Genomic DNA, 12,066 nt, shown 5'->3' with positions numbered 1-12,066 from the left:
TGACCTCCACAGAGCTCCATTACCTTAAAATGTGACCTCCACAACACCCTGCCCCCTTAACAGTGACCTCTACAGCACCCCGCCCATTAACACTGACCTCCATAGCGGACCGCCCCCTTAACTGTGACCTCCATCGTTTCCTACCCCCTTAACAGAGACCTCCACAGCGATCGCCCCTTTAACAGTGACCTCCACAGCATCCTGTCCCCTTAACAGTGACCTTCACAGCGACCTGCCCCTTTAACAGTGACCTCCACAGCATCCTGTCCCCTTAACAGTGACCTTCACAACAACCTGCCCCTTTAACAGTGACCGCCATAGTACTCCGTCTCCTTAACAGTGATTTCCACAACACCCCCCCTCCCCTTAACAGTGGCCTCTACAGCAATCTGCCCCTTAACACTGACCTCCATAGCGGACCGTCCCCTTAACTGTGACCTCCACAGCAGCCTGCCCTAGGGTGCCCAGAGGTCCGATTTAAGGATGGACAGTCTGGCTTTAAGACTTCCTGTCCTCCATCCGGCGCAGGGCCTGGACGGACACAGGGACGTGTCCTTTTGAACAGCTAACTCTAAGACAGCAGCACAGTGCTGTCTGAGCGTGAGCTGCAGGGAGAAAGTCACCCTCCCTCCCACCCCTGCAGCTGACAGAGGTTGATTTTTACCTACCTTCGGCTGCAGAGTGGGAGGGGACGTGGCCTAACCAGATCAAGGCTTAGCAGGACCTGGGGGTGGGGTTTTTAAGTCCGTCTTTTGAGGGTGGCCTGATCAGCTGCAGTTAACCCCTCAGGTGCCGCACCTGAGGGGTTAATTGCAGGGGATTACAGCTCCCTGTCATAGAGGTCTGGTGCTGGCTATGTGATATTGCTGCCGGCACCCAACTCTGCCAGCACCCCACTCCCAACACCCAAGTATTTGTATTAATAGATTACTTATCTTCATTGGTGGCGCAGTGGCCACAGCCCCTCCCCTCCTCCACCCCTCTCTCTCCCCATTGGTGCCTGCGGCAGCAGCAGCACAGAGGAAAGGGAGGGACTGCTTCTTTCTCTCCTGTGCTGCTGAAGGAACATGGAGCGCGCTGAGAGCAGCGCGCTCCATGCTTTCTGATACGAGGCTGCGGGGTAGCACAGCCTAATATTGGTAAATGGCAAATCCCGGTATCAAATCGATACCGTTACAAGAATATTGATTCGGTATCGATAATTCGATACCTGTTGCAACCCTAGTCCTCACCACTGACTATAGACTATATACTGTATGTGTTCTCACTACTGACTATATACTGTATGTGTTCTCACTACTGACTATAAACTATATACTGTATGTGCTCTCACTACTGACTATATACTATATACTGTATGTGTTCTCACTACTGACTATATACTGTATGTGTCCTCACTCCTGACTATATACTGTATGTGTCCTCACTACTCACTATATACTGTATGTGTCCTCACTACTCACTATATACTGTATACTGTATGTGTCCTCACTACTGCCTATATATTGTATGTGTCCTCACTACTGACTATATACTGTATGTGTCCTCACTACTGACTATATACTGTATGTGTTCTCACCACTGACTATATACTATATACTGTATGTGTCCTCACTACTGACTATATACTGTATGTGTCCTCACTACTGACTATATACTGTACGTGTCCCCACTACTGACTATATACTATATACTGTATGTGTCCTCACTACTGACTATATACTATATACTGTATGTGTCCTCACTACTGACTATATACTATATGTGTCCTCACTACTGACTATATACTATATACTGTATGTGTTCTTACTACTGACTATATACTGTATGTGTCCTCACTACTGACTATATACTGTATTTGTCCTCACTACTGACTATATACTATATACGTCCTCACTACTGACTATATACTGTATGTGTTCTCACTACTGACTATATACTGTATGTGTCCTCAAAACTGACTATATACTATCTACTGTATGTGTCCTCACTACTGACTATATACTATATACTGTATGTGTCCTCACTACTGACTATATACTATATGTGTCCTCACTACTGACTATATACTGTATGTGTCCTCACTACTGACTATATACTATATACTGTATGTGTCCTCACTACTGACTATATACTGTATGTGTCCTCACTACTGACTATATACTATATATGTCCTCACTACTGACTATATACTATATGTGTCCTCACTACTGACTATATACTGTATGTGTCCTCACTACTGACTATATACTGTATGTGTCCTCACTACTGACTATATACTGTATGTGTCCTCACTACTGACTATATACTATATACTATATGTGTCCTCACTACTGACTATATACTATATACTATATGTGTCCTCACTACTGACTATATACTATATACTGTATGTGTCCTCACTGCTGACTATATACTGTATGTGTCCTCACTACTGACTATATACTGTATGTGTCCTCACTACTGACTATATACTGTATGTGTCCTCACTACTGACTATATACTGTATGTGTCCTCACTACTGACTATATACTGTATGTGTCCTCACTACTGACTATATACTATATACGTCCTCACTACTGACTATATACTGTATGTGTCCTCACTACTGACTATATACTATATACGTCCTCACTACTGACTATATACTGTATGTGTCCTCAATACTGACTATATACTGTATGTGTCCTCACTGCTGACTATATACTATATACTGTATGTGTTCTCACTACTGACTATATACTATATACTGTACGTGTCCCCACTACTGACTATATACTATATACTGTATGTGTTCTCACCACTGACTATATACTATATACTGTATGTGTTCTCACCACTGACTATATACTATATACTGTATGTGTTCTCACCACTGACTATATACTATATACTGTATGTGTTCTCACCACTGACTATATACTATATACTGTATGTGTTCTCACCACTGACTATATACTATATACTGTATGTGTTCTCACCACTGACTATATACTATATACTGTATGTGTTCTCACCACTGACTATATACTATATACTTTATGTGTCCCCACTACTGACTATATACAGCATGCTGTAGACTTTAGATATAACTTACGACACTTCCTGGCAAAAGTTATAGTAAGTCCGGTGGTCCGCTTGAACTGCGCCCCTTTTAATGGCACTTCATAGAAAAGTGCTGAGAAGCTTAAATGTTGCAAATTATTGTTCACATATGGCATGCGTTATAATCGCACTTTTTTACGTCACTATTGTATTGTAAATACATTGATAAATGTCCCCCGCTGTGTCTGTGTACACAGAAAATGGGTGGTAGATTAGCAGGAATGGTGGGGGACCTGCAGTTCAGACCCCCATCATCTGTATTGATGGCCTAAAACAGCTGTTCTGAAACAACAACTTCCAGAATCCTCCGACAAGAAAAGCTGAATATGTGTGCATGCTGGGAGTTGTAGTTTCACAGCAGATGGATGCCAAAGGTTGAGGATCTGCTGCTTACAATGTCGATGTACGGCAATGCACGATGCAGTTTTGTTTAGTACATCGATGTGTCTTAGGCCGAGGTCACAAGGCGATCTTGGACACAACAAATGTTGTGCGACCAAGGACCGCGGTGTGGCAGTGCAGGGAAGTAGCTGGGGGAAGGAGGGGGGGAGCATTCTAAAATTTACTATGGGGCCGAGTCATTTCTAGATATGCCCCTGCAGCCAATAAGGAACCCAGACTTCTCTGCTACAGGACGGGGAAGGAGACGACAAGGGAACTTGAAGGACGGGGCAGAGCAAGAGAGAAACACAGAGGACAAGCCAACAGGGAAGTGGCGTCAGGCTGTGTACTGTATGTAGGGTGGCCAGATGTCCGGTTTTAGGCCGGACAGTCCGGCTTTCAGACTGCCTGTCCTCTGTCCGGCGCAGGGCCTGGACGGACACAGGGATGTCCTCCATTTCTTTCAGCAGCTCACGCTCAGATAGCAGCACTGCGCTGAGTGTGAGCTGCAGCAGCTGACCGAGGCTTCTCTCACCCCAGTCAGTCACTAGAGCCGCAGACATGGCTCCCTGTGGCTGACTGAGGGGAAGAGAAGCACCCCGGCTGCCCCCAGCAAACCTTCCCATCTGAAAGTTCTCTCCCCCACCCTTTTTTTGGGCTGGCGATGGGGCCGTGGCTTCACTGAGCAGGGTGGTTTAGCAATTTAGGGGCGTGGTCAGTGAGGTTCGGCTTTCTGGGGTGAAGCCAGTGGCCAACCTGACTTTATGTGTCACTAATGATGGTTGAACATCTGCCGGGACGGTTCGCGAACCGCAAGTTCGCGGCGGGTCCCATTCATTTTAATGGCAGGCAAACCTGAAAAACCTTCAACTCATATTTGCAGCCAAGAAATAATTACTAGAAGTGCACAAATAGTCCCACAACATGGACAGTGACATACCAGATGTATTATTCGAATTTGCGATCTCCATTCATAATTTATTTCAATGCGAAATATCGGCAATATAATTTTCGCATACGCGCATGCGCAAATGCACTATACAGTACCTAAATGCACTATAAAGAAAGTATATTGGTATATAACACCCCGCTTCAATCAGTTTTTTTGGGGGGGGGGGGGACTGGTATATCACACCAGTAGAAATGATTTGTTCCAATTACGCTTGTCCCTCTATATACCTGCAGTATCGCAGCAGAACCGCACACAACTGCAGCACAATACAAATGCACTATAATATACTTTCTAACATAGAAAGTATATTATAACATTGTACAAGGAAAGCAATCCATTAGAATATACATAAAGATAAAACGTAATGTTACTATAAGGGGTCCATTCACATGTCCGTAAGTGTTTTGCGGATCCACAAAACACGGACACCAGCAATGTGCATTCCGCAATTTGTGGACCGCACATCGCCAGCACTATAATAGAAAATGCCTAATCTTGTCTGCAATTGCGGACAAGAATAGGACATGTTCTATTTTTTTGCGGAAACGGAAGCACAGATGCGGAAGTGCGGATCCGCAAATTCGGATGTGGATCCGCAAATGCGGATGCGGACAGCACATTCCGGCCCCATTGAAAATTAATGGGCCTGCACCCATTCTGCAAAATTGCGGAACGGATGCGGACCCATTTTGCGGACGTGTGAATGGAAAAGATATCCCTCAAAATGAAAATTAATTAAATTATTAAAGTTAAAGAGGACCTTTCATCAGCATCAAGTATGTAAACTGAATATACATACATGGAGAGCGGCGCCCAGGGATCCCCCTGCATTTTACTGTTATCCCTGGGCACCGCTCCGTTCTCCGGTTACAGGCTCCGGTAAAGTCATAGTTAGGCTCCACCCATTTGAGCCTGCCGCGGTCTCCTTCTCCTATGCTGTAGCGCTGGCCAATCGCAGCGCTCAGCTCTTAGCCATGCTATGAGCTGAGCGCTGCGATTGGCCAGCGCTACAACATAGGAGAAAGAGACGCCGGCAGGCTCAAATGGGAGGAGCCTAACTATGACTTTACCGGAGCCTGTAACCGGAGAACGGAGCGGTGCCCAGGGATAATAGTAAGTGCAGGGGGATCCCTGGGCACCGCTCTCCATGTATGTATATTCAGTTTACATACTTGATGCTGATGAAAGGTCCTCTTTAAGCAAAAAGCATAGATGTGGTAGGCAATAACAAGTGCTCGGCGGCACTAAATCAGGTGCTCGGCGGCACCAAAACAGAAACCATATGTACTACCACAATCCGGGGGGTTCCAGTGCACATCCATGAATCCAGGAGGGAAAGCAAAAACCATCTATCCCTGGGCTAGATGATGATGTGGTATTGAAGGACAGGGTGGGCAAAGAACTGTCCCTGATATTGCCCTACAGGGGGGTGCTATTCTGGCCCTAATAGCCTAACCACAGACCACCCGCCCTGATAAGAGCGACTCCGTCCGGAACCTTACCCTATATACAAATGGCCCTAGTAAGCCCCTAGCCCCTAGGCCCCTGACTTCCAGGTGATCACTATATAGATCTATGTGTTTTTGACTCATTATAAAAGTATATTATAAGTATATCGCACCCCTCTGTGTATCACACATATCGATAGCGCACCTATACTAGTGCTTGAAATGACTTTTGTGGCCCTATTACCTAGCGTTTGGTGTCCCTAACAGCCTGTCCCTGCTCCACACAGCAACCTCTCCCTACACTGGCAAAACACTGAATGTAAAATGGCGGCCAGATCAGGTTTATTTATAAGGTAGTGTGTGTGTTCATGTGCTGAAATGTCTCAATTGGCTGTCCTGTACCACCTGATAGATGTGTCATGGGTCAAAGTTCTTCACAATGTAAAATAATATGGCGGGCGCAAATTTCTCCATATGTTCGCATGTTCGGCGAACCGCAAACACGCAAAGTTCGAAATGACCGCCGGGCGAACCGCAAGGCCATCTTTATGTGTCACCACTACTGACTATATACTGTACTATGTGTCCTCACTACTGACTATATACTGGATGTGTTCTTACTACTGACTGTATACTGTATATACTCTATGTGTCCTCACTACTGACTATATACTGTATGCTGTATGTGTTCTTACTACTGATTGTATACTGTATATACTCTATGTGTCCTCACTACTGACTATATACTGTATGCTGTATGTGTTCTTACTACTGATTGTATACTGTATATACTGTATGTGTCCTCACTACTGACTATATACTGTATGTGTCCTCACTACTGACTATATACTGTATGTGTCCTCACTACTGACTATATACTGTATACTGTATGTGAAACACAGAGAGAGAATGCACCAAACAGATATGCTACTGACTATACTGGGAAGTCATAAATGCAGGTATTAAAAGCTGAGACTTTCGCCAATATATTCCAGTCAGGAAAATATCGGAGCCCATCATGCACCACGTCACGGTGACCGTGACGTGGTGCATGATGGGCTCCGATATTTTCCTGACTGGAATATATTGGCGAAAGTCTCAGCTTTTAATACCTGCATTTATGACTTCTCAGTATAGTCAGTAGCATATCTGTTTGGTGCATTCTCTCTCTGTGTTTCATATGATTATTTGCTACATTCTGTGTAGTTTGCTCTTGTGGTGCATGTGGACCGCGCCGACATCCTCCATTGTATGCATATTTTGCTGGGGATAGTCGATTACTGCGGTCCGCATGCGGTGGGGCTGCTCCTCCAATGAAAGACACGCCACAGTGTTAGGGGCTGAGCAGCTCCTCCAGAATTGCCACTATATTTCTGTGTTTCTGTATACTGTATGTGTTCTTACTACTGACTGTATACTGTATATACTCTATGTGTCCTCACTGCTGACTATATACTGTATGTGTCCTCACTACTGACTATATACTGTATGTGTTCTCACTACTGACTATATACTGTATGTGTCCTCACTACTGACTATATACTGTATGTGTCCTCACTACTGACTATATACTATATACTGTATGTGTCCTCACTACTGACTATATACTGTATGTGTCCTCACTACTGACTATATACTGTATGTGTCCTCACTACTGACTATATACTCTATGTGTCCTCACTGCTGACTATATACTGTATGTGTCCTCACTACTGACTATATACTGTATGTGTCCTCACTACTGACTATATACTGTATGTGTCCTCACTACTGACTATATACTGTATGTGTCCTCACTACTGACTATATACTGTATGTGTCCTCACTACTGACTATATACTGTATACTCTGTGTCTTCACTACTGACTATATACTATATACTGTATGTGTTCTTACTACTGACTGTATACTGTATATACTCTATGTGTCCTCACTACTGACTATATACTGTATGTGTCCTCACTACTGACTATATACTGTATGTGTCCTCACTACTGACTATATACTGTATGTGTCCTCACTACTGACTATATACTGTATGTGTCCTCACTACTGACTATATACTGTATGTGTCCTCACTACTGACTATATACTGTATACTCTGTGTCTTCACTACTGACTATATACTATATACTGTATGTGTTCTTACTACTGACTGTATACTGTATATACTCTATGTGTCCTCACTACTGACTATATACTATATACTGTATGTGTCCTCACTACTGACTATATACTATATACTGTATGTTCAGAAAGTTGGACCGACACTCAAAACATTCCGAGAATTATGTGGAAACATACAAATTTATTATATGGTAAAACCGCAATGTACCTAGGCACTATACATCTAATTGATAAAATAATAATTGATACAAATATATAATTGATAAAAATTCATAAATTAAAACATCAATTGATCACTCTAAGTCGAATTCTACTTTGGTTCTCTATAGAAACGTGTCTGTATAGGTAGAAATCCTGGTGGCAGGTGCCATGTAATCAGTCTGTATGTATAGCAAACCTCTCAACTTTTATACTCTCTTCATCATTAATTGTTCACATCGGGTTTAGCATGTGTTGGTGATAATATTCGGTAATTAAGGATTTGTGGAGTGTCCGATTTTATATTCTTCATAGTTTCAAATATTATACCAAACATGTCTCATGCAGAGAGAAGGGTATATGACACATACAGTAAATACAACAGTTGTAGATTATTTATAATGGGTATAATATACAGTTCCTTATTCAGACGTTATTATCGCGTTATTCACGCTTCTCGATTTTATCTTTTACTCATTTCTGGGCTGATTTTCTTACAGTCTGCCAGCTCTATATTCACACTTCTCGATTTTATCTCTCCCTTATTTTTAGACTTGTGTCTTTTCATTCTAGCAGCACTATAGCTATATAGTTGGACATGTAGTTCTTCTGTTGTTATGTTTTAACATATAAGTATTTGGTCCCCTTGTGTGTTTTCAGCGGAGATCTTTCAAGAAATGTACAATTCTTCTAATCTCTAACAATTTAGATTTAAGTGCGTTTTCAGTGCGTTTTCTCAATATACCTGCGTTTTCTGTAGTATATGTGCAAAAAGTTTTTTACTGGTGCTCTATATATGGTGTTCTTTCAAAAGAAGTGGAATTGGTCTGTTTTATCCAATTTGCATCTGTGATACATTTGCAACTAAGGTGAAAAGAAATGTACCAAAGTGAGAAAGTGATATCTCTATAATTCTAGTGTATGTTTGAAAACTCCTTCCCTATTCATGTGTGACGGTGTCACTAATATAGTGATATTTTTAGACCCATAGTGGATTACTACCAGAAGGGATTAGGCAGTATCAGTGATCGTGTATAAAAAGTGTCTGCAGTGAGATATGTGTTGGACCAACGATTCAATTAAACCCAAAAATCTCTAAGTCTGAATTCAGACCTGCTGGGAGAAGGCTGCCAAAGTCATAGATTCTACTAGACTCGGCTTGGGGCATTCTCATAATATGATTGCCCCCTCTCTAGTGTACGTCTACCCTCTCAAGGGCCACAAAAAATGCCCCTGAAGTCACTATTATGTGAAATCTAAAAATGCTTCGATAAAGAATCTTTTTCCTTCTCCCAGCAGGTCTGAATTCAGACTAACAGCCGGTACTGACCTGAGCGCTCTGTATGCGCGATTCTCCGGGCGTCTGACATACGCGGCTCCGAAGTATGCGAACGCCCATTGTCGCGCGTTCCCGGAAGTCTATGTACGGGTACGCGCGACAAGACGCCCCAAAGAAGCTCCTGAACTTCTTGGGGCGTCGGGCGTTTTACAGCGTGATTGTACGCGCTGTAAAACGCCCAGGTGAGTACCATGCCGATAGGTAAGCATTGGTTTCTCCTTGTTGAGCGTTTTACAGCGCGTAGGAACGCGCTGTAAAACGCTCAGGTCTGGACCGGCCCTTAGAGATTTTTGGGTTTAATTGAATCATTGGTCCAACACATATCTCACTGCAGACACTTTATTTATACACGATCACTGATACTGCCTAATCCCTTATGGTAGTAATCCACTATGGGTCTAAAAATATCACTATATTTCAAACACACACTAGAATTATAGAGATATCACTTTCTCACTTTGGTACATTTCTTTTCACCTTAGTTGCAAATGAATCACAGATGCAAATTGGATAAAACAGACCAATTCCACTTCTTTTGAAAGAACACCATATATAGAGCACCAATAAAAAACTTTTTGCACATATACTACAGAAAACGCAGGTATATTGAGAAAACGCACTTAAATCTAAATTGTTAGAGATTAGAAGAATTGTACATTTCTTGAAAGATCTCCGCTGAAAACACACAAGGGGACCAAATACTTATATGTTAAAACATAACAGAAGAACTACATGTCCAACTATATAGCTATAGTGCTGCTAGAATGTAAAGACACAAGTCTAAAAATAAGGGAGAGATAAAATCGAGAAGTGTGAATATAGAGCTGGCAGACTGTAAGAAAATCAGCCCAGAAATGAGTAAAGGATAAAATCGAGAAGCGTGAATAACGCGATAATAACGTCTGAATAAGGAACTGTATATTATACCCATTATAAATAATCTACAACTGTTGTATTTAAAGTATGTGTCATATACCCTTCTCTCTGCATGAGACATGTTTGGTATAATATTTGAAACTATGAAGAATATAAAATCGGACACTCTACAAATCCTTAATTACCGAATATTATCACCAACACATGCTAAACCCGATGTGAACAATTAAGCACAGATGAAGAGAGTATAAAGGTTGAGAGGTTTGAGACCACAGGTGACCCACTGAGGAAGAGATAAGCTACCTCGAAACGCGTCTGGACGGAATACCTGTGCGTTAAATCCACTACACAATATACACTCACCTAAAGAATTATTAGGAACACCTGTTCTATTTCTCATTAATGCAATTATCTAGTCAACCAATCACATGGCAGTTGCTTCAATGCATTTAGGGGGGTGGTCCTGGTCAAGACAATCTCCTGAACTCCAAACTGAATGTCAGAATGGGAAAGAAAGGTGATTTAAGCAATTTTGAGCGTGGCATGGTTGTTGGTGCCAGACGGGCCGGTCTGAGTATTTCACAATCTGCTCAGTTACTGGGATTTTCACGCACAACCATTTCTAGGGTTTACAAAGAATGGTGTGAAAAGGGAAAAACATCCAGTATGCGGCAGTCCTGTGGGCAAAAATGCCTTGTGGATGCTAGAGGTCAGAGGAGAATGGGCCGACTGATTCAAGCTGATAGAAGAGCAACGTTGACTGAAATAACCACTCGTTACAACCGAGGTATGCAGCAAAGCATTTGTGAAGCCACAACACGCACAACCTTGAGGCGGATGGGCTACAACAGCAGAAGACCTCACCGGGTACCACTCATCTCCACTACAAATAGAAAAGACATTCAAATGGTAGAGTCCGAATTTGGCGTAAACAGAATTAGAACATGTATCCATCCTCTGATGGCTACTTCCAGCAGGATAATGCACCATGTCACAAAGCTCGAATCATTTCAAATTGGTTTCTTGAACATGACAATGAGTTCACTGTACTAAAATGGCCCCCACAGTCACCAGATCTCACCCAATAGAGCATCTTTGGGATGTGGTGGAACGGGAGCTTCGTGCCCTGGATGTGCATCCCTCAAATCTCCATCAACTGCAAGATGCTATCCTATCAATATGGGCCAACATTTCTAAAGAATGCTATCAGCACCTTGTTGAATCAATGCCACGTAGAATTAAGGCAGTTCTGAAGGCAAAAGGGGGTCCAACACCGTATTAGTATGGTGTTCCTAATAATTCTTTAGGTGAGTGTACATGGCCATGTACTAAACTTCACCGTCAAGAAGCAAAATATTGCTTTACTTACGAAACTTACAGACGGACCAAGTCTCGCGAGAATTGGGACGAGATCCCGAAAGACGCTGCAAAACGAAACTAAAATTGCTGGAGCGTGGTGGAGCTCTGGGACGCCACTGAAAGAACCTCTACACTGTCGTGCATTTTCATACGTATACAATATTATCTAATGACATTATAATCAAAATGAACGCTCATCTCATTGCCTTTAAGAATAAGACCAGCCTGAACCAAAGTTATATTATGTGGCTGAGGAAGCCAAGATGAGTTCATGGCAAGTT

At 42.6% G+C, this 12,066-nt stretch overlaps 1 protein-coding gene across 1 annotated transcript in view; it reads left to right on the top strand.

Moving 5' to 3' along the window:
* The first annotated feature begins 3,724 nt into the window (after positions 1-3,724).
* Positions 3,725-12,066, top strand: part of LOC120977640 — a 111,594-nt gene continuing 103,252 nt past the window's right edge. Inside the window, exon 1 of the mRNA XM_040405655.1 lies at positions 3,725-3,813. The gene's annotated coding sequence lies outside the window, so the exon portion shown is untranslated. The remainder of the gene's footprint in view (positions 3,814-12,066) is intronic.

Source organism: Bufo bufo, chromosome 8 (genome assembly GCF_905171765.1).
Source record: "Bufo bufo chromosome 8, aBufBuf1.1, whole genome shotgun sequence".
In the NCBI taxonomy this organism is placed as follows: domain Eukaryota; kingdom Metazoa; phylum Chordata; class Amphibia; order Anura; family Bufonidae; genus Bufo; species Bufo bufo.
This window is presented reverse-complemented; position numbering and strand designations above follow the sequence as displayed.